General features: G+C 47.4%; 1 protein-coding gene across 8 annotated transcripts in view; it reads left to right on the plus strand.

Moving 5' to 3' along the window:
* PRKCD (protein kinase C delta) overlaps positions 1-24580 on the plus strand; it is a 1081757-nt gene that overhangs the window by 418017 nt on the left and 639160 nt on the right. The window contains exon 4 of one of the 8 annotated variants that reach the window (XM_069643558.1): positions 5026-5102. The exons of the other annotated variants lie outside the window; for them this stretch is intronic. The gene's annotated coding sequence lies outside the window, so the exon portion shown is untranslated. The remainder of the gene's footprint in view (positions 1-5025; positions 5103-24580) is intronic. 8 annotated transcript variants of the gene reach the window in all.

A 24580-nucleotide genomic window follows, 5' to 3' on the forward strand; every position in this document is an offset into this window, starting at 1 on the left:
GCTCCTTGTCCGTTGGGTTTATGACCCTGTGTTCCCTTCATATTGCCCTGCCTCTGGTAATTAAGCTTGATGAACTTGAACTTTGCTAATTTGTGTTGCGACATAGTCTAACCTGATAATTGCGTTTATTTTGCTGATTTTATATAGAAGAAGTGATTCTGATGAACCAGTGTTCTTCTTGTCCAGCCCTTTGACTCCTTTTAAGCCCGAGTGGCTTGGATAGGCCTGCAATCCCAGTCAGTTTTTCTCGACACATCCCTGGAATCCTGCACCATACTTCAGGATAGTGTGTTGTCTGCCAACTTCGTGCCGTCAGGTAGTTTTCCTTCTAACCTTCAGAAACTGGACTTGGAGGATACAATGGTTCTCTTTGCCCTGGCTGTTAAAGTCCCAGAAACGACTCTCTGGATCCATCCTAAGATCTTCATGCCCGGTAGTACTTGATAAGGAGGTGGAAGAGAACGATGTCTCTGTGATATGGTGCATGCTCCTGTGTGAAGTTGGTAAGTAGATAGTGTGATTAATGAGCATCAGGAGGCGAGAGGAGTGGAGGTGGATTACATAGAAGATATGAGGGACTGTGGTTCAGTGAGTGTTTTGAGCCTTTATGAGCGTGGAGATTTACTGTGGCTGTAGAAGAAACATACTCGGGTCTTACTGGGATAGAATGGGTATGGGGTCTCACCCTTCATGCCTAACAGGCACAAGCAGGTGATGTCCTTGTCTTAATCCTTACGCGAGGCTCTCCCTGGTCAGGACACCTAGGAAAGACTGGTCAGGTAGTTTGGAGGAACAGTGTAGTGAATTGAGGTGGGCTGGGGCTGGTGGGACGCAGAGCTGGTCAATGCACAATGTTTACCATTTTTATTGTGGTGCCTCCACTCAACTCACAACACCCAGTCCTGCTGCATAACAATAAGCTACACATTGGACTCTCTATAATATGTTGCATCTTTGCATCCTCTCATGGAAGGAGGAGCTCGGGTACCATGCTGCTTCCCTGAAAAGTTCTGTCTGTGTGAAAGGAACCTTCCTTAGCGGCCAGGCACATGAGAATGAATCCTATCTTCTACTGTCAGCCACCCACTCAGGGTGGTCTCAGATCAATGAAGATGGCAACACCCCTACTTGTACCCTGCCTTTATGCCTTCCCAGTCCCTCTGCTATTGGCATAGAGGGTCACGCTTGTCCTGCTCTCACCTGCCCTTTGGACTTCTTTGTTCATCTGTATTTAGCAGGGGAGCTAGCGGTGTTGTGGATGGTGAGAGCAGGGATGCCACACTCCACTGCCTCAACCAATGGAAAGAAATGGGAGAGCGCCCAGTGCCCTGCTCTCTCTCTACTGCCCCAGTCTATGCATAATTGGGCACATGATGTATGCCTAGCATGTGGTGTCGGTGCCGGGGTACGTGAAGTCAATACACTGTGTGAGATCCTGGGCATGTATCACCAATACCTGCCAATTGGGAGTGGGTGCCAGGGGATACAATGCCAATAGCTGGCAAAGGATATTAGTATGTGAGTAAAGGATGCAGTACTCTGCAAATGCTATGTGAAGGCGACGGAAGATAGAACTCTGAAATGGAAGTTTTGACTTTATTGTGCAGGTTCCCAACTCCCTCCTTTAGGCATTGGGTGGTGGAGTTGATAAGGTGGTGAAGTTCTGATAAGTGTGAGAAGGCAAGAGGAAGCAGGGCAGGTGTGAGTGCTGGCAACTTGTAGACCAGTGCCGCAGGTCGCCAGTGGCAAAGAGCAGTCCAAGCGTGTGTGGAGGGAACACGGGCACAGGTTCTGCAGACATCGGAGAGGGAACCAACGCGCTACCCCCATTCAAATACACACTTCATGGTGGTATCACAGATCGCACATGCTCCATGTCCTTTTTCTTGTGCAGTTGCATTCGTTATATCTACTCCCAACTGACTCCTCATGCCTTTTATAAAAAGGCAGCTCTGTGAGTTGGGCACTGGCTGCAGAGTACTTTGGGTAACCTGCAGGTCACAGGTTTGAATATCTGCAGGCAGTGCTCCAGATAAGATTTTGAAGTGCGAGTATTTGACACCCTATTTTTTAAAGTTGAGTAAAATGATGTTTTAGGGAGTTAAAAAAGTTCAATTCCCAATGGGAGTATTTTGTAAGCAAGTATATATTTTCTTTTAACTGAAAGGCTTTTGTAATAATTTCTTTTGCACGTAATTATTCATTCACATTAAAAGATACATGTTTCCTTTGCCCGATCAGGCTTTAATAGTAGTAGTTTCTGTCTATGCTACTACGTGCACTACTGGTCCAACCATATCCATGCAGCTTATGTGCTTGGCATGCAGGCATATGGCTATCGGGATCATTTTTTTTCCTGTAGAATTTCCTAGAAAAGGCAGACCTAAGAATGTTGGAACTAATAAGGCATCTAAAAAACTAATAATGAAGGATGCAAGGTAGAAAAGTCTATGCACCAGGCACTTTTGAACCTGGGCATTTCTTACAATATCGGTTTCCATAGACTTTCATAGGTGCTAATTTACATGTGCACTCCTTATGTGTTTCTTTCACGTTTTATGCTGTGATTTTGATTTTCGATCAGAATATGTTTCATGTTGTTCTGTTTGCGACACCAATATGTTTCTGTCTGTAATTTTGAATTGTGTTATATATGCAAGTGTTTATAAGATAACTTTATTTTGTCTTAATACAATTAATTATATCCACAGCCCCCTATGTGTGTGTCTTTATTCCTGGACAACGTCATGGGCTACTAACTTTGGGATATATTCCATTAGTAAAATTGGCAAAGGTTCCCCGGCACAACTAAAATGTTTTGCCTCATTCAGTGACAAAATTGGGTTGAGCCTTTCCTAGTAGCAGCACTACCCCTTTTGTGTTTTTCAGCTTATGTGCGTGAAAGCAAGGGCTCGTGGTCCTACGTGTCCATTTTCTATTTATGTTGGAAGTATTTTTACTCCATCTCCATATTTGTATTTTTTGGGAGTTTTTCCTATTTTTAGGGAGTAAAAGTTGCCGATACACCCCTTAATTGTAGGGCTGCCAGCAAGTTCAACTACTCAGAAAAATAAAATGAGCACCGTTAATCAATAGAGCAAGTGTTAATACCACACTACAAAAAGGGCTCCTCACCTTCCGAATGGGTAAACCTCAAGAAATGGGGATGGGGTCATCGGGCTTCGCCCACTATATCACTGGAACCCTGATGTGCGAGCCATATTTTCTGTTCATGGCATCGCTTCAGTAAGATGAAAACGCGCAGTGATTAAGCAGGGGAACTTGATTACGAAATAAGTAAAACCGGAACTGTCTCCACTCTAAAGTATCCGTTATGAAACTTTAGCAATATCTGAGCACATCATGTCTTGTTCATTTTGTGGCTTGTGGGAGTGAAAAGATTTTTAAAAAGTTAATTACATATCACACGAGTCATAGAAAAATCTGTGCATACACTTGTCACTGGACGCAGTGCAGGCATGGAAAACCCTTCCCAGGTCATGCAGTAGTCTATATAATGGTACAGTTTCCAACTGCAGTTCTCCAATGTTTCTTGCCTGAAGGTCCGATCGGTCAGTAGCGAATGTAACGCATGCAAGTCTTGTTCTGGCAACACAGTCAAAAGTTCTTTAAGGTGACTCGGGACAAGCCGCAGATCAAGGATTCGTACCAAGGGGCTACAAAAATGAACAAAATCAATTATCGGAGCCGCAGATCCAGTACTCGTACCAAGGGGCTACAAAAATGAACAAAATCAATTATCGATCAGCAACTAAAGGTGGGGGGGGGCGACAGTAAGTGTAACATGCAAGTGCAGTTTAACCGACACAGACTGCCAGAGTGACAAATAATTATTCTGAAAACCAAGCGCACCTCCTGTTTGAGGCTGTACCAGGACTTGTTTTAAATAATCACGCCACTCCATGGACAAGGCTATTCACTCTGAAACAACTAGCCTGTTGATTGAGCGCAGTTTAAAACCTATTCTAGAACTTGAATCTACTGGGAAATGTAGCCTTCAGTCCTTTTTCAGATAGATTCGCTAACCTTATATCCTGCTTTTAATAAGCTGGAGCTGAATCAAACTGCATCTTACATTCCAGCATGTCCCGTCCCATTCCATTTCGGAGATGCTAGTCCGGTTCTGTTTCTATACACATTCTGGGAACTTTAGTCTTCTATTTCACCTTGATCAATTGAGGATTAGAAATCTCGGAATGCAAGCTAAACTCCATGACTGGATATGCACGCCCCCAGTGGAATGGGACACTATGGCTGTTCCACAAAGCACTGCAAGGGCAGAGATCCTTCTCTAGCAAGGGTCTGAGGGACTGGCCATGCTATCCCCTCACCCAAACACACTTTATTTTCCTGTCGCCACACTTCCTGCAACCGCTGCATTCCATATAGGCCAAGGAATAGTGCACACTGCTGTGACACACTTTGAGGAATTTTACACCCCACCTTCTGCTTTTTCTGATCCTCGTTCCATAGTGAAGAAACCCCTATTTCGAGGGTATGCAACTCTCCAGATACTTTGGACTACAGACCTGTCATCCCCCATAATTGACTATGCAGGCAACGGCTGATGGAAGTTGCAATCCAAAACATCTGTAGAGTCAAAGGATGCAGACCCAAGCTGTAGAATCACTCTGAAACCGACGTCTTACCCCTGGTTAGTTGTGGCTATTGGGGCAGGGGGAATATCAGTGTAGCCTATGGCGGTATGCCTGGTTTGACAAGAGTTTGGTGTCTCTGGGAGACAAAAGAGCAGGCCTCTGGGTGAAATGAGCAGGGCATTCTAGCCCCTGGTCCAACAGCCTGATAAAAATTCCTTCCCCTGTCTTCAGTTGGCAAAAGTCCCAGCAGGCCACTGAGCACAGCAACTGAGCATGTTAGATTGAGGCATCTCTCCGCCTGCAAAACATATTAAAGGAGGTGGAACAGTTCCTTGAATTTTAAGCACCCTTTCTCTGAACCAAAAGACATTTCCACACATAACCCTTTGCGTTTCCACCACTGCAGAAGCGGGATGAGCAGGAGAAGTGCCTCTCCCCCCACATCGGGAGCCTCCCTTGCATCCTCCACAGCATCCAATTAAGGTAAGCCACCCTGGGCTTCCACTGAAGTGCGCGCACGTGTGTGCTTTTTCTAACCTTTATTTCGTGTGCCTCCTGCATTCAGCCCTCCCTTCTACTGCTGTACATGAGAATCCGAATCATCTATGGGGACACCTCCCTTTGTTTGTGAAAGAGGCATTTTCTTATCTGTTTGCGTGCCGGCCATTCCAAGATGGCAGCCCGTAACTCGAGCACTGGAGTGCTTTTATTTCTGGTTCTGTTGAGCGGTGATTTGATTGGTTCAGGCCTTACTATCCCGGCCTATCGGATAGTCGGCAGGATTGGCTGTCCCTCCCACCAGACCCACTCTTAAGGCTCATGTCTGCTCTCTGTCTGCTACCGGAACGCTGCCTGTTGTATTTCGCTGCCTCCCCTATTTTATACATGCGAAGCCTGTATGCCTTCCTGTTGTATTTCGCTGTCCCCCCTGTTGTATGCATGTGATGCCTGTATGCCTCCCTGTTGTATTTCGCGTCCCTCCCCTGTTTTATGCATGTGCTGCCTGTACGCCTGCTGGATGTATTTCTCTGTCCCCCACGTTGTATGCATGTGATGCCTGTATGCCTGCCTGTTGTATTCCGCATCCCCCCTGTTTTATGCATGTGCTGCCTGTATGCCTGCCTGTTGTAGGTCGCGTCCCCCTATTGTATGCATGTGATGCCTGTATGCCTGCCTGTTGTATTTCGCTGCCCCCTTGTTGTATGCATGTTATGCCTGGATGCCTGCCTGTTGTACTCCGCGTCCCCCCTGTTGTATGCATCTGATGCCTGTATACCTGCCTGTTGTATTTTGTGATCCCCCTGTTGTATGCATGTGATGCTTGTATGCCTGCCTCTTGTATTTCGCTGTCCCCCCTGTTGTATGCATGTAATGCCTGTATGCCTGCCTGTTGTATTTCACCATGCCCCCCCTGTTGTATGCATGTTATGCCTGAATGCCTGCCTGTTGTACTCCGCGTCCCCCCTGTTGTATGCATCTGATGCCTGTATGCCTGCCTGTTGTATTTTGTGATCCCCCTGTTGTATGCATGTGATGCTTGTATGCCTGCCTCTTGTATTTCGCTGTCCCCCCTGTTGTATGCATGTAATGCCTGTATGCCTGCCTGTTGTATTTCACCATGCCCCCCCTTTTTGTATGCATGGGATGCCTGTATGCCTGCCTCTTGTATTTCGCTGTCCCCCCTGTTGTATGCATGTAATGCCTGTATGCCTGCCTGTTGTATTTCACCATGCCCCCCTTTTTGTATGCATGGGATGCCTGTATGCCTGCCTGTTGTATTTCACTCCCCCCCCCCCGTTGTACGAATGTAATGCCTGTATATTTGAATCCTTTCATCCTGCTGTCCCCTCCCCCCTTGGTAGACCTCTCCTGATATCCCCCCTTCATCAATCAAGCCCTCCCTGCCCATTGTTGGAGTTTGTATTGGCACATTATGGTGACACCATCACCACCTTTGTTGCTGATGTTTTGATTTGACTTTTGGACTCCTGCAACTCATTGGTCTACCCATCTTGAATCTCGTTGTCTCATTCTGGACTTCCTTCAACATCACGTAATCTTGTGACCTTGAATCATGCTGTGCCCATCTACGACTCGAATCCTGGCCTGCACTTGCCGTTCTCTTGCAACATTATGTGTTCAGTATTTACCTCACCATTGTGATGTGCTCTCTACTTGCTTTTCCGCCCTATTACACTATATTTCGCCAGCTTGCCTCTTCCTCTTCCTCTTTCACCACACTCACCGCTTCTCAGTCTTCTCTTCCTTTCCCTCTCCACTTTCCCATTACTATATTCTATGCACCTGCTCTATCTGAAATGTCGCCAGGCCCAGTACAATCGTTTATTTCACATTCTTAATGTCTCGAGGCCTTGTAAGAATGTCATTGTATTTTCCCTTGCTCCCTCCCTTACCTTGAAGTGCTTTGAAACATGTGTGTATAGGCGTTATACAAATAAATTATCATTCATTCATTTAACCTAACATAAATAATGGAGTTTCAAGATGACCCCCTTCCCCTTATCTGCCAACTTGCAGATGCTTGCCTTGTTGCACAAGGGATAACGTATATCAATTTGAGTGAGATTTCAGATTGCAGCAGTGTGTAAGAGGGGCAATGTGAGCTAGTGAAATGGTGCTTTGTCTGCAAGAGGCCATTGATACGAGTGCTGGGTTGCAGGTGTTTTTGCTGTGATAGTCCTACCCTGTCATCCTCTGGTTAACCAACTTTCTGCTAAGATCACCTGCAACATTACACTACACACACAAATAACCCTCAGGTAGTGCCACAGACCTAGCCTTTAGCAGATCAACACTAATTGAGCCATGGTTAAGCTCTCTGCTTTAGACCCATCCGACTCCATCACTTCATTGGCAAACAAGACCCAAAGCGTTGTGATGTATAAGATCTTTGCTCTTCCCTAGGGATAACATATTCCCAAGCCTCTGTGCCAAAACCATTTAAAGCACATCAGAGCACAAGAGCTGGGTACTTCTAGCGCATACCCATCAGCACATGTTTTGTATCTGCCATGCCCACATTCCCACTAATTGGCACCCTCACCTTTCTTGCAGACTCGAACGCAGCGAGACAAGTAAAGGGAAAAGGGGTGACGAGTCTTGGCAGCTCTAATCGAGCTTGGTAGATCGTTCTAGGAGGCAGCATGTTGTTCTGGGGCATTCATAAGCACTCAGCCACTGCTTGGTGGGTAAACATGTGAAGGAAACGCCCCCTATTAGCACAGGCAAGCCTGGTAGAGATTAGAAAATATTTAGCGTTTGTTGATTTTTGTGGTGGTAGCCCTTGGTTGCGTGTGGACCATCTGTTTATAGTGATTGAAAGGAACACTTCTCCAGCATGGGGTCTGGCATGGATTCACATGCTCATGAATATTCCCAGTCGTCAGGCTGGGAGTCCTTGGTAAAAGAAAAACAGTTTCACTTTCACCTATACACTGTATTTCTCCTCTAAACCAATCACTGTCCTCTGCAGCCATCTTCAGATTTTTACCGCACGCTTTAGTGTTGGCAGTCCTCGAGTTTGCTCTGTGAGTTACTTCTATGTTTTATTTCTCAGATAAAGGTTCTATTTTTGTTACTAAAGATCCTGTGTGCTCTTTTCTCCATCTGCTGACAGCAGGGATCCGTTGTCTCAGAATTTCAGTGCCCCTGAAGGGCGAAGATCGTCAAAGATTCCGACCATGACGGAGAGAAGGAAGATCGATCCCTCTTCAGGCCCTGCACTAAGTGCGGGCTACGGAATATGTTTGTTAAAGACAAACACCGGCATTGCCTCTACTCTCTGCATCCAGACCACAAGGAAGGAGAATGCGAGATATGCCTTGGCTTCTCCAAGAAGCCAACGAAGGACAGGCACAGTAGACTGGCGGCGTGGCTGGATGCCAAAGCCTCTGCTCTGAGCAGGATCATGCCTCACCCAGGACCAGCCGGTCCGATGAGCGAGCTTCTAAGTCCTTTGAGGGAGCCTCATCCATGGGGACCCAAGACAAGGCCAAGAACCGCAAGTCCGGGTCCACTGAGCACGCAGCGGAAGCAGGTTCCACTGTGGCAGGGCGCGCTCGACATGACCATCTGCCTCCATTGCCAGCCGGCAATCGAGCTCCTCCTCAAAAAGGAAATCGTCCAACTCGGCTAATCTGCATGATAAGGCTAAACTGCCCAAGAAGGCCCAATCAGCGCAGGAGAAGTCTTTGTCAATGAAAGAGCTGATGTCGGCTGCTCTTCCAAAGGCAAAGGGGGCTGACCTTGTGAAGGTAGCCCCCGTGGTACGAAAGGTGTCTCTGCCCCCTAGGCATGAAACCGCTGCAGTGACTTTGGTGAAGTCTGCTGGCACACTGGAGAAGGTGATGCCGTCTCTGAGTCCAGTTCTGACCCCTCAGGGTGGAAAGGGGGGAGGGCAAGGAGGCCCCGGATCAGCCCTGGGCTGTGCCCCGTGCCATGTAAGTTTTGTCCACGGACGCTGAGGACCTGGAGTCCTTGCACATGGTCCATGAGGATGTGTAAAAGGAGGAGGAGGACGACGATGACGACGGCACCGGGCCTAGTGTTCGATCACACCAACTCAGCCGAGGGATGTGTCGCTGGACATTGTCAACCCCCCACACCTTGGTGTTGGAGATTCAGAAGAGGATGCCACAAGGCTCGGTCCCAATGGACCCCCAAGTCCCCGATCAGCCACCAGCGAAGAGGAGGAGGCGTAATCTGACTCCCCCATTTCAGCCTTCACATCCGCATTGGGCCCTCTCTCCCCCAGCAAACTCGCATGCTGGGACGGATGCGGCCACAGCGACTAGAGACAACGATATCGTTGCAGCAGGCAGCGGGTTTCCACAACGTAGGGCGTCCTCACCGGATGAGGTGGGGTCGTTTCATTCCATGATCGCCAGAGCCTCAGAGCTGTTCCAACTTCTTGCCCGAAGAAAGCAAGAAGGAGGGTTACTTATACCAGAGGCGTGAGGCCAAGAGGAAGACAATCATGGCTGTCCCCTTTTGGACGATGTGTGGGAGGAGGGCCCTCTTGAAGAACCCTTGCAAGGCTCCGGCCAAACAGGATTGGCTGGAGAAGTACCAGGTGACGGAATCCGCACCCAAGTGCCTGAGCTTGCAAACATAGCTGGATTCAGTGGTTTTGGCGGCCGTCCTTGTCTCATTCCCTCCGACAGCGAGGGGAAAGAAATGGACGCCATGGGAAGGAAGGTGTTGCACCACGGCATCCACCATCAAGGCGGCCAACGCACTGGCGATCCTAGCCAGATACGACCGGGAGCAGTGGCACAAGCTGGGTCCAATTTTTTTGAATTCCTCCCTGACAACAAGATGATTGAGGCAATCGCTCTCTTCTAGGAGGGGGAGATGGCGTCTGATCAAGACATCACTGTGGCGCTGGACGTTACCGACACAGGGTTCTTGCAGATGGGGAATGGTGTCTGCCATCGTCGCCAGGGCTGGATGAAGGCCACAAATTTCCACCAGGAGGTGCAGACGAAGGTGCTGGACATGCATTTTGGCAGGGATAACCTTTTTGGGACACTCCTGCAGCACTGCTCTTCTTTTTGCTCCTCCAGAGGAAAGTCAAACCGGTTGTCCAAAGGTTTCTCCTCATCTTACCACCAGTTTTCCAGATCTACGACTCAGGAAGCCTACAGAGGTTGTTCCCAGGCCTACGGTGGAGGACAGCGCCGCCATCGCCCGCAAGGCAGGACGCCAGTGCCATAGTCTGAACCGGCCAGGACGCCTAGCCCCCACCCGTGCACCCCGGCGAAAGGCTGCCTCATTAGGTTCGTCAGCGAGTGGGGAAAGATCACCACCGACAGATGGGGGCTGGGCGTTCTCGCCTAAGGACATACCCTAGAGTTTCAGCGCAAGTGTCTGCAACACATCCCTCAGCTCTTGGAAGAGGGACGGACCATGCTGCGAAAAGGGGCGATAAAGCTAGTCCCCCAATGACTCCGGGGCTCTAGTCTATTCCCGATACTTTTTCGGTCTGAACAAAGAAAGGTGTGTTGGTGGGGGCTGAAGGCCCATTCTGCACCTACATCTGAACAAGTACCTCAAGGCTCAGAAATTCAGGATGGTCACGTTGCAGCACGTGCTCAGTCAATGGGAAAAAGGGGATTTCTTGATGTCATTGGAACTGGAGGATGCTTACTTCCACGTCCCCATTCACAGCGAACACAACGTTTCTACGCTTCGTGGTGCAGGGAAAGCGCGATCAGTTCAAGGCCCTACCCTTCGCCTTGAAGTGGCTACATGTATACCTGTACTTCTACGACTGGCTCATCCGGGCCCACTTGCAAGAGTTGGCCGTCGGACACACGGAGGCGACCGGTCAGCTGCTGATGGGTCTGGGGTTCTCCATCAACTATCAAAAATCCTGCTTGACACCATCTCTGAACGTGCTGTTCCTAGGAGCCAGACTCAATACAGCGTCCTGCCTGCCATCTCCCTTGGAGGAGAAGATAGCGGCCATTCAGGTGAAGGTGCAGCGGCTGTTGTCAATGAAGACCGCCACGGTTGCGAACCATCAACTCGTTGCCCGGAATGATATCCTCCTGCATCTACCTCATCTGGCTCTGCAGGTTGCAGATGAGACCTATTCAGTAGTTCCTGGAGGCTTGCTGGATACCAGTGTCCAGAAGCTTCGCGGACAAGATCCCGCTCAACGAAGAGTTCCGTCGGGCAATAAGGTGGTGGGGCATCCGCTCCAACATCACCCGGGGTACAGGGTTTCAAACCCCTCCATACCAGGAGACTGTCATGACAGATGCTTCTCTGGAGGGCTGGGGTGCTCACATCGGACGTCTACACGCCAGAGGCCTGTGGCTACCGGAGGAGACGAACCTCCATATCAACATCCTGGAGCTACGAACAGTGTCTGGGCCCTCAAGTCGTTCCTTCTGTCTCTGAAGGGCAAGGTGGTGAGGATCTTCACAGACAACACCACCACAATGTTCTACATCCGGAAACAGGGGGGCACTCGATCCCCAGCGCTCTCCATGGAAGCACAGGACTTGTGGCTTTGGGCCGTCAGTTTCTCGTTCCTCTTCGCCTAGCAGGAGTTTAGAACACCATTGCTTCAGCAGGGAGTTGCGCTCCTGCCACGAGTGGGGAACTTCAGCATCTTCCTCAAGTGGGGCAGGCCCCAGGTAGACCTGTTTGCGACGGCAGCAAACTCCAAATGCCAGAAGTTTGCCAGCAGATTCCACCAACCAAAGAGCATGGGGGAGGCATTCACCTTCTCATGGGGAAGCCTGTTTCTATACGAGTTTCCCCCCATTTGCCTCTCCTGCTACGAGCCATCAATGTACTCAGACAGTGCCTATGCAGGATGATCCTCATCGCCGCAGCACATTTGGTACCCAGACCTTCTCAGTCTTTCGGCGTCACCCCCGGTCAAGCTGCCGGTAGTTCCAGACCTGCTCACCAGAGAAGGAGGTGCTATCCTGCATCACAACCCATGGTCGCTGAACCTGAAGGCTTGGCACCTGCATCCTTATCGTTTCGTGGATACAATGTGCCTGCAGACTGCAGAAAGATCCTCGCCAAGGCCAGGGCATCATTGCCTTGAAGTGCTACGGTCACAAGTGGAAGCTCTTTGCTACATGGTGCCGGTCGCAGAAAATTACCCCATTGAGGGTCACGGCCCTGCAGGTTCTCCCATATCTGCTCTCCTTGGCGAAGCCGGTCTGGCACACGCTTCTTAAGGTTCATCTGGCGGCTATCTCCTGCTGCACCAGGTCTCCAGGAAGATCGTCACTTTGGTCTCAACTGGCTAAAGGAGTTCTTCAAAGAACCGTTTCGATCTTTCACGCCGGTGAAGGCTTCTGCCCCGGCGTGGGAACTCAACGTGGTGCTGATGAGGGTCATGTGGGCCCCTTTTGAGCCTATGCATCAGGCCCCTCTCAAGTTCCTCTCGTGGACAACGGCTTTCCTTGTGGCCATCACATCTGCCAGGGGGGTAGGTGAGATCCAGGCCCTGTCCTGCAGACAGCCATACCTGACTTTCCACAAATCGAGGGTGGTGCTGCGAACGCACCCCTCTTTTATGCCGAAGGTTCCGGCTGAATTCCACCTCCTTTGGTGTTGGCCGTTCTTTTTCCCAAAGCCTTAATCACTGGCTGAAAGGGCCTTGCATTCGCTGTACGTTGCTTGTGCCCTGAAGTTCTACTGACCTGCACAAAGGGTTTTTCGGAAGACTTCTCAGCTGTTCGTGAACATTGGTCCTGTGAACCATGGGAAAGTCTTGTCCAAGGTTTGCATCTCAAGGTGGCTCTCCGGCAGCATCATGAACTGTCATTGATTGGCGTAGTGACCGCTCCCTGGCCCTCCGAGAGCCCACTCCATCAGAGCGATCGCTGCGACTTAGACTTTCCTGTCTGGTGTGCCCCTGCTAGACATCGGCAGGGTGGCTACGTGGAGGTCCATGCACACCTTCATGAGATTCTACAGCGTTGACCGGGATTCCAGAGAGAAGTCGAGAGTCGGCCATGCAGTGCTACGCACCCTGTTTGCTTAAGGTGAGCCTGTTCCAGAGGTAAGAGGTGATTGCTTCTGTTGAGCCTTGCCACCTTGCATGGTTCTGTAATGTTGTACAGCTATGTATTTGTTATTCATGAGCATGTGAATCCATGCCAGACCGCATGCTGGAGAAGGTACAAGTTACTTACCAGTAACTATGGTTCGCCAGCATGAGTCTGGCATGGATTCACATGCGAACCCTCCGTCTGACCCCTCTGCGGCTGTTCTTGGTCATACTGCCACTTTACGTGCTTACCAAATCTGAAGAGGGCTGACAGAGGTGGGGCTTGGAGAGAGAGCTGTCATTGGATGGAGCATTGTGACCCTGAGGACAGTGATTGGTTTAGAGGAGAAATACAGTTTATGAGTGAAAGTTTAAACTGTTTTTCTTTTGCCGAGGATTCTCAACTTGACTACGGGGAATATTCATGAGCATGTGAATCCATGCCACACCCCATGCTAGAGAACAATAGTTACAGGTAAGTAACTTGTTCCTTATTATGAAAGTTGCCAGCACTTGTTTCGTGCTTACACAGAGAGATTTTTCTACATTGTGACAAAGTGGTTTTTATGTGACATTGGAGGTGAAATGCTCCATCTTGCAATTAGTAGTGAGTTCCTAGCATTAGCAAGACATGGAAAGCAGGAGGAAGATTTGCTACAGAGCATTCATTAATGTTAAAGGAAAGTGATGGAAACACCAGAATATTCCAGAAAGAATACTGAAAGAAAACGTTGCTGTCTGGGACTTGGGGGCAAGGCCCTTGAATATTGACCGAACTGTTATAATATGGGGCCTGTCGACAGAAGTCTGAAATGTTGAATTGCCTTTAAGGAGTAAATAACTAGATGTCTGGATCGAATCTTATTTTTTGTCCAAATAGCTCATTTATTTAACCTATTCACCACGGAGACTTGATGATTTGCATTGGCACCGCTCAGAGTGGTGCATTTTGGATGTTTGAAAAACATTCTATGCTTGTTTCCATTGCGTCAGGTTAACAAGGCCCCCTTGTGGAGTCTTCGAAGCTGTGAGTCTGCAAAGCTGGGATAGTTGGTTTACAATGTGTCTTTTGGGGTACGCCATATTTGGCAGCAGACGTGGTTTGATGCAGGCGGGGGAGGGTGGGGGGGTGGTCACGGTTTCTGCTGGCCATGCACTGTGGTGTATTCCAGCAATGGTCTGCTGGAAGGCCTGAAGAACCACCTTGCAAGTGTAAAGCTTTCCCTGGTGAGTGTTCAGGGCATTGGGGGAGGGGGTGCAATACAGATGCATGCATAGTGGTTAAAGCCATAAAGCATGTGTGAATGCAATGTCGAGCAAGTACTGTGGTTGAGTGCAAGAGTGCTTGGTGGGGATGGTCTATATTTGCATTATGAAGAATATGTTGAAATGCAGTCCGGGAACATGAACGCTAAACAAGGTGACGGGCACTAAACACGATTATAGACCACACTGATCCTTATGTGGGATACAGCCAAGAGCTTGTGGACAGTGCTATATAGATTTGCTGTAATTGCTTTTGTCAGGCAAAAAGGAATACACTATACAACCAAAAGGTCTTACTGTAAGATGCTGGACTGCATCATGGCATGCCAGTTGAGAGCCTTGAAAAGCAAACGGGGAAATTATGAAGACATTTAATGATCTACAGTGCAGGAGAGATGGTTTCCATCATAAAGAGATGGTCTTGTGTGCAATTTATTTATCTATATGTCAGTCATTTCATCAATGAATTTGGATTTCTCATGTGCCCTTTTCCTTAAATTATGAACTACAGTTATTCATGTGTATATTTTGTTTTCTGTTATGACTAATATTCCATACCCATTAAAAAAAAATATGTATCTTATCCTGAAGAAGGCAGGTGCTCCAATTCAGTGTCTTCTGACTACCGAAACTGCAGTAGACTTAACATTGTGTTATATTGTTCCAAGTCTTGTTTATTTTCCATACATTTGTTTTTTGTTGTGTGGTTATGATTTGTTTGTTTTGATAAATATATATCTAATCATGTTCCTGTATAAAACCTTTTTCCCTTTGTTATAGACTTTCATTTTTTTTGTAGATGACCTTTACTGCTTGATAATCAACAACACCATTGTCTATAAATGATAATCCTACTTTGGTAGACAAAATGATTCATGACGTGATAGTCTGATTGCAACAAATGTTCCTTGAGTCATTGCATACGATATAAAATATTTGATTCGGGTTTGCACAAATCTCCCATAGGGCCCCTTTCCTTGTTAAGTAGATGCCGTTCATGCTGTGCTGCGTACAAGATGTATGGATGCCTTGTAGTTTTATTTTTGAAGGAATGTTTAGCATCATTGAATGAAAGGCATATGAATATGTACACTCTTCAGTGCTAAGTGGTGCAAAGATTGACTCCTTTTCCTGCTGTAGGCAAAATGCAGTTCCTGCATGCCTACTAAGGCTATAATCTCCATGAATCCTCTATTTTCTAGTTGATCTTGAATTCTACGAGTCTTTTCATACAGTGCGCTCGTTGAGTCATGTCTAGTCAAGGCTCAAGCGAGTCCATATAAGGTACATTTTCTCGCACATTCTAAGAGTTGTTTTCCTTTCTATAAAACCAGTTAAGTCAGAAAAAGTATGTTGAGCCTACAAAAATGGGGAGAACGCAAAGTGAAAAGCAAATGTCTCCTGCTTCTCTGATTGAGGAAGCGCTGCCTCCTCAGCTGCTTTGTTTGTACTTCCTTCTCTTTGGTCCAGGTTGCATAATTGAATTTTGGCTAGGAAATTGCACATTGGTGCTCGTATTGGCACATGGTGTTCCCTCACGGATGATTCCATTTCACATGTACTGAATGGTGCGTGCTTCCTCCAGTTATCTAGTTTACCACAAGTTTCCCGCCTTATAAAACGTTATAACGGTTGTTGTACCAGTTGTACTGGTCGTTTTCGATTATAAGGTGTATTGTGCACTTCTGGTGATGGTGGACTACCTTATGTTTATTCTTTCTGAACACCAGTATTCTGCAACAACCCGTTTCATTTGTGCGTGAGAAATGTTGAAATATTTCATGTGGATCACAATCCTAGAGGTGAAGCAGAAGATGATGCATTTCTCACTCTAAAAGTGATCTGGTGGCTGAGCCGCTCTTAGGAAGCAGAGTGATAGTAGTTCTTGGTCTCCGACCAAGTGATCCATTTGAACATGTTATTGATATGGAAGCTCAGTTTTTCTTAGCTGTAGTTTTAGCGATGCACAAAACTATCTTCCAATTGGCTGAAGAGTAGTTCGTTTTCATTTGCATGTTCTGAATATAGCCAGCACCTGGATAAATGTTGACCGATCCCTGACTACCTTTTTAATTTTGGCTCTTAGGCGACGCTTTAGCCAGTACAGATAGGGATAGATGAGGAGTGACACAAAGCTTGTAAGTGGTGTTTAGTTATTTGCCAACCCATTGACTGCCCTTGCTAACTCGTCTGGCTGTTCCTGCCCTTCCCCGCCCCAAACACCTCTTCATGGGAACTCTTTGACCTCGCTTTAATCAAGCCTTACCATCAAACTTTACACTCAAAGTGCCCGTCATTCTTTTTTCAAAGCAGTCCACAGAGTTAATTACTTATTTGAAGCTGTTAAAAGCGCTACTGGTGTAATAAAATGTCATAAACAGGTCTGCCTTCAACCATTCGATCTATAAACTCTGACTGTCATTCACTGAATGTCCTGTTAAAAAGAAGCATTGGCAAAGCCGACAGTTTTTGCTTGTGTATAAGTATTATGCATTTGGCAAGCACTGCTGTTGGGTGCCTAGCTTTTCCAGCATGCAGTCTGGCATGGATTCACATGCTCATGAATATTCCCAGTTGTCAGTCTGGGAATCCTCGGTAAAAAGAAAAAACAGTTTCACTTTCACTTTAAAACTGCATTTCTCCTCTAAACCAATCACTGTCCTCTGGGGCATACTGCCCACCCAATGACAGTCCTCTCCCTAAATCCCGTCCTCTGGCAGCCATCTTCACATCTTTACAGCATGCTTCAGTGTTGGTGGTCCTCGAGTTGGTCTCTGAGCTATTTTATACTTTTTTCCAAGTTCTTTGTGCAGAAAAGCTCTATTTTCGTTCCATCAGAGCCCGTGTGCTCTTATCTTCATCGGCCGGCAACAGGGAACTGTTGTAAGCGAAGTTGCTTGCCCCTAGAGGGTGATTATTCATCATAGTTTCTGGAAGGCCATCTTGGGCCTACTTTGCGCCCTCCGACCATGACTGAGGAGAAAAAGGAGGGGGGGACTCTCTTAAGGCCCTGCACCAACTGCGAGCTACGGAGGACAAACATCTAAAATATCTATACCGCCTGTACCCGGACCACAACAAGGATGGGTGCGTGATATGCCTGGGCTTCTCGAAGAAGACTAAGAAGGAAAGGTATAGCAGGCTGGCGGCATGGCTCAAGTCGAGCAAGGCCTCTGACCCGTGCTCTGAGCACGGCCATGCCTCACCCAGGACCGGTCTGAAGAGCGGTCTCCCTCCGGGAGCAGGTCAAAGTCCTTTGAAGATGCCTCATCTTGTGGGGGTTCAATATAAGGCCAAGAACCACAAGACAAATTTCACCGGGTTCGCTGTTGATGCGGGTCCCAGGTTGGATAGGCCACAATCGCCATCGTCGTCCGCCTCTGTAGCCAGCCTGCCATTGTGCTCCTCCTCCAAGAGGAAGTCATCCACTCCGACCAAGCTATGGGACAAATCGGAAAAGCCAAGGCCGGAGGAAGAGAAGAAGGCAGCGCAGCCCAAACGGGCTCAACTGGCACCGCCGAAGACTCAGTCGACCACTTTGTCTATATCTGGGTCGATCACTACGGCGGGTGGTACCAAACCTACGAAGGTGGTCCCTACAGCACAGTTGTTTCCCTGCCTCCCAGGCGCTACACGCTGCTGTGTCGGCGGCAAAGGCTGCAGACACCCCTGTGTGGTGGGGGGGACACCGGTCATGGCCGTGGTACATGGCCCTCGGGAGGGAAAAGTCAGGGATCGGGGGTGAAGAGGCCCCAAAGCAGTCCCCCACCCAACACCTACTTTCAGCCAATGGACATCTCATCCACAGATGACGATGACCAATCGTCCATCCATTCAGTCCACGAGGACGCGGGTGGCGCAGGGCCTAGCACTCTTTCGTTCCCTGCGCAGCCGAGGGACATATCCATGGACTATCAACTCTCCACACCCTACTGACCGAGATCCAGCAGAGGTTGTCCACAGCACTGGCACCGGTTGTACGGCAGGCCCCTGACCACCCTCTGCATAAGAATAGGAAGCTTCATCCGATGCTGCCGCATCAGCCTCCTCCACCACGTCGGGACCCGACTCCACCAGCAGACACTGGTAAGGACACGGCTACAGGAACGAGGAAGATGAGGACTTCGTCGCAGTGGACAACTAATCACCGCACTGGACGCCCATCATAGTCTCTCCATCAGATGAAGTGGGATCATTGCACTCGATCTCCAGGGCTTCTGAGCTGTTCCAGCTGGTGCCCGAGGAAACCAAGAAGGAGGGTTTCCTATATCAACGACGAGAGTCCATGAGGAAGACTATCATGGCGGTACCCCTTTTGGACGACATTTGGGAGGAGGACCTATCCTTCATGAGGAACTCATGCACGGAGACAGGTTGGAGAAGAAATTCAGGGTGCCAGACTCTGCACCCAACTGCTTGAGGCCACAACCGTCTCTGGACTCGGTAGTGTCGGCTGTGTACGGAAGGCATGGTATCAGAACTATGACACTGACAATGGATACAATTTGTAAAACCTTTATTGAAAATGTTGGGTCGGACAAACTCCTGTTTTGCCCTATAACTAAGATGGGCGTAGTCTCGACCATCAAACGATAAACGAAAACAGTCCTAGTGGAGTTCGTCAAATCAAAATGGCCTTTGCTAACAAAACCAAATGCCTGCCCTATCTCTTGTACAAAAAGTGCAAAAGGAGAAATGATTGCAAAGAAAAAAATCAGTGTTAAAAAGAATAAAGGTAGTTGAACCAGCTCTCCTCCTCACATTAAACCTCACAAAGTAAGGCTGTCCGCACATTAAACCTCTTTGAGTAAGGCTGTCCTCGTGGGCAGGATGAAATACTCTGGCTAGTTTGTAACACTTTAAGCAGTTCCAAACCGTGGATTGAGGCCTGTCTGGCCTTCCACAATATAGTCTCTTTCTTGACTTATTAAATCGTATTACAGTGTAAAGTTCCCCCGCTGTCGGGCTCAGACCTCACAGCACACAGTTTACGTAGGTTCCCCACTGCTGGGCTCAGACCTTACACGTCACAGTTCAACACAAACCTGCCAGGGGGCTCCCTTCCCCAATCTTACTGTACTTTGGCTCTCCTTCAATCGGGCTTGGACCCCTTTCGGATGTCGAAGTCTTTCGAAAGTGCATGGCTCCTTTCACAGACCACTGTAGGACCACTTTGACTTCACATTCACTTTCCCCTTATAACTTCCAACAATGTACTTTTCACAGAGATTTTCGAATGGGCTACTTCCTTTCATCGGACCACTCTGTTACTTCGTATTGCTGATCTCGCAGCTACCTTTTACTTCAAAGTTCATTCACAGGTCTACCTTTCTTTGCGGTTTAATCTATATGCATGCAGCCTTCACTTCTGATATAATGTTGCTACTTCGTTCACTTTAACACAGACTGGTCTCTCAGGTCACTTGCCAACTCACCGGCTGTGTGCGCATCTTTCTTGCTTTGCTATTTCCAATTCACGAGTCAAGGTTAGTACCACAGGCTTTGCCTCGCCTCCACAACTCTGCCTTTCACCCGGGAGGTTCACTGGTGTCCTTGAAACACAATGCAATCTTCACTTGTGGGATCTGGCCTTCTCCATGTGTCTTTCGTGGGCTGTCAGAGGCAACAACCTCCAGTAGGGAACCCTTGGTGTTTTCGACCCGCTGCTGTTGTCCTTTGGCCCGTTGCTCTGCTCTGCTCCGGTAGCTGTGCCTTCGTCCCTGAGGTTCTGCTCATACTCGTGTTCCGCCTTGCTCATGTGTCTTTGTGTGTTACCTTTTATTCATCCGAGGAGAGCTAACTGTTATCAAGTGTATGCACTTAATGTAAAGTGCCTGACCCGATTAACTGGACATGTCCAGTACGATGTGAGATTTAGTCTGGTTACTCTTCCTCGACCTAGTGTTTGTATAAAAAGGGGCGGGGTTGGGACTTTGGAAAATCCTACACAGTTGGATGGGCTAGATATACAAAAAAAGGGGGTAATACTGCATCTCACCATCGGCTGCCTCACCCCGGAAGATTGCTCACCCAGGTGATCCTCCCGCACTGGTCCACCCCCAGGAACTGGATCCAAAGGCGATGACTGTGTCCTGGCCGCCTGGATGACAAGACCCAGAGGACTAGCAACTGAGACACCCTTTGGTTTCTCACAGCTGCCGCAAGGACACGTTTGGCCAACCTGGCTTTCGCATCATCAGTACCCCAGGACAACGAGGGGCAGAAGATGGATGCTATGGGGAAGAGCGATCTCCACCGCAGCATCCATGATCAATGCATCTAATGCTCTGGCTATCTTGTCCCGATACGACCAAGAGCTTTGGTACAAGCTGGGCCCTATCCTGGAATTCCTCCCTGACGACAATAAACGCAGGCTCTCGCCCTTTTTCAGGAAGGGGAGATGGCGTTGCACCATGCCATTACAGTGGAAGTGGACATTGTCGTCACGTGCTTCCGGTAGATGTGAAACAAGTTTTCCTTCATCGGGAGGGGGATGGTTGAAGGCCACAAGCTTTTGCAGGACCTTCATGCGAAGGTGCTGGACATGCCTTTCAACAGTGAAAATCTATTCGGGAAAGCGATCAACAAATCCCTTCAAGCCATAAAAGCGGACACAGAGATGGCACGCTCCCTTGGCACTCTACAGCAGCATCACTCGTCTTTTCGCTCTTACAGGGGAAAATCGAGCAGATCATCCACAGACTACCTCCCTGATCCTTCACTCAGTAAGCCTACAGGGGTTGCTCCCAGGCCTACAGTAGCAGAAGTTAGCATCGCTGACAGGGCAGGGCGCCGGCATTCAAGCAAGCCTGAACTGCCCAAGACATCGGACTCCCATTCGTATAGCCCGGTGGGAGGACGGCTGACGAGGTTAGTCAGCGAGTGGAAGATGATCACCACTGACAGATGTGTGCTGGATGCTCTCACTCAGGGACATACCTTTCTCAGATCTTCTACCATCCTGATGTCCGGGCACATAAGTCAATATTACTATGTCTGGAGAGAGAACTCTGGTAAAGACCCTCTATGTGGATGCTAGATGACTTCTGCCTGGCCCTGTGCCTAGTCAAAGTGTGGCACAGTAATCTGTGTCAAGAGAAGTTAGCTTGAAGGGGTTGTCAATTACATAGAAACACGTTGGCTAACAAGGAGAAATACTGTAGCTTAGTGAAGAACCCTGGACTTACCTCATACATGTCCTGAGGGCATTAATTCTCTTTTATACAGTATTGGCTATCCCCAGAGCCAAAATCGCTCACTGATTGGGCTAGTAGAGAGCTTCCTATCCCATTGTCATGTGGACAACTGGTCTCACACTCACTCCATCCTCATCTTTTGGGAAAAGATTGAAAGCTCTTACCTTTCTGAATTCCTCTCGTAGATGCACGATTATAGTTTTTCACTGATTTATCTTTTCTGGACTGTTATTGTTGTAAGTAGTTCTGTCACAGCACTTCGTTACCCATGGGTTTTTAGCACTATATAAATAGATAAAATAAATACATGTATACACTTGAAGGCAAACAGGATCCCATTGCTCGCACCTGCCTCCCTGCAAATGGAAACCTCATTAACAAACAAATCTTTAAAGTAAATGAGCATATTCAATGTAACCTATTCAATATTCAATCAGCGCCCTGATGCCTGAGGGCCCGGCGCCCTATATAAACAAATACAAACACTACTAAGACTAGAGAGTATTATCGCTGAGGCTGTACAAGGGAGTAGATGGGGGAAAGGTACAGAAGTGTCTCCAAGAAACAACTTTTTGCATTGAATAAATACGAGAAAATCTGACAGATCATCGAATCAACCTCCCCCAGCATTGGCCCCTCCTGCACGCCAGCGCACACTCTTACCCTCTCCACCGAATTCTCTCCTTTCTCCCACGGACTTCCTAAAAACACTTGCCTCCCTCAAACCTACCTACTACTCTGTCATCCTGGCCTTCATCATTAAACAATTGATTGATCCTGCACTCCCGATGCCCTCAAGACTAGTCTTAAATGAACTAATTTGCATAGAAGTATTAGACATTTGCTAGGCACTTTAATTGCTGCTACTATCAATGGCTAGATAATACCACTATGGCAGTGCCTGGCAAATGCCTTTCTCAGGCCTACACAAAAGCCACAACTGGCATTGTCAATGCTTGTTAGTTGTAGCTCCTAGGTGGCACTTAAGCACAAACTGTGCCAAAGATCACTGGGGTTGGGTGGAGATGGAAGAACATGGCATTCATCCTGACCTCTCCACCGACCTGGAGTGATCGTATTTGGCTGGCGGTGTAAGATCCGTTTAATTGACTGTTTTTAATGCCACTCTAGCTATTTTACCATTGAGAGAGGATTATTTGAGGATTATTCATTAAAACGTCAAAGACTGTTCTCTCAGATAATACATGCAGTGCCAATTGCTCATGGCAGTGGCACAAAGAACAAGCACTAGCAAAGCCAACATTATTTATTTGATGTGTTTCAGTTTATATAATAAACTTTACACATGATTAGAACATAAAAAGACAAAATACATTACAATTCATGCATATTAACATAAAACGACTAGAATTCAATTCACATCATATATAGTGCATGGCATTTCCTAATTACAACATATCATAGCTAACCTATTTCAATCCGTAAATAAAATATCATAAAAGCAATTTACCAACGTCCAGTCTTCCTGTATACCTTTTTATTAAAGTTGGTTTGTCGTACAACCATTCATTCTTAATACAATCCTCTGTTATTTTCATCTAAAATCCTTTGTACTCTCTGCCAAACCCTATACTGTGCAATGTGCAGTGATATATTATCAGTATTTAAACAATAGACCAAAAGGTGTCTCTTTTATGGCATCATAATTATGCACATAACTTCCAAACATAGTCATTTATAAATGCCCAATCTCACTACAGTCCTCGCATGTTTCACCGTTTTCATTATATTTTCCTTATTACAGATGCAACAGGATCTCTTTTCCAATAGAATCTTGAGTCTATGGCCAATGACTATGAGGAGAGGGGAGCCTGTCAATCCGTATTAATAATACAGTTCTGCAGACTGCCGGTGGGGGACATTGTAGCAAATATTGAGTTCTGTAATACAGAGACTCCCCTTGGCTTTTAAGCCCCGACAGGCGCTGATAGTTGTAACGCCAGTCCCACTTTTCCATCCTCAAAGAAAATTCTTTCTCCAGGATATGGTATCCACTCAGGATGCCAGTAAACATGCATACAAATTCCATTTACATAACCACTAAAGGGGTCCCTGCTTTTGTTACTGGTCGCTGTTCCAATTAATAATAGTAACACACATTTTGGGTTGGATATAGTTTTAATATATAGGATTGCCTGCCTTTTAATTGCTCTGCTATAGAGTAATATTGGGCCCAATTCAAGCCTTACAATCTCTAAAGGCCTGTGTTTTGCTTCCAAAATGTGCCTACCATGCTATCAAACCATGCCCTGTCATTCAAATAAAGTGCATCAACTCCATACAGAATCATAGGACAAAAGCATTGTTCGTACAACCTATTGATACGCAAAAGGCTATAGCCTGCAGTATTTATAGAGAATCTTGCAATCAATGTAGGCATTTGGAGAGCATTTCTTTTTCGTGCATCACATATTAAGTCATATCCTCCTTTCTCAGAGAGTTCAACTCTTAGGTACTTATACATAGACACATACTCTATCTTACTGGGGCCAACATTTAGAGCGGTACGATGGAAATTCTTGTTGGAGAATAGCATATTTTTGGTCTTCTCCATATTCATCTCCAATCTGTTCTAAGCATAACAGCACAGCACTTGGAAAAATCTTTTAGCTCCACTAAATGTGCGATCTAATAGCACAAGGTCGTCTGCATAAGCCAGACAAATGGCATGCACATTACCAACCTTGGGGAGAGGGGGGCAATTTGATAGCCGATCGTACACATTAAAAAGCAGGGGGGCAAGCACACAGTCCTGTTTTATGCCTCTATTTGCCGAGATGGGCTTCGTGGTGGCTTCATCTGCATCGATCTGCACCTTCACAGACGTTTCTTTGTAGAAGAGTTTTAGAAAGTGAATCAGTGCGCCCGGGTACCCATACTGCTTGAGTTTACTCCACAATCTATCTCTATCCACCATGTCAACCGGAAGTCAACAA

Source organism: Ambystoma mexicanum, chromosome 2p (genome assembly GCF_040938575.1).
Source record: "Ambystoma mexicanum isolate Mex_15411 chromosome 2p, UKY_AmexF1_1, whole genome shotgun sequence".
In the NCBI taxonomy this organism is placed as follows: Eukaryota; Metazoa; Chordata; class Amphibia; order Caudata; family Ambystomatidae; genus Ambystoma; species Ambystoma mexicanum.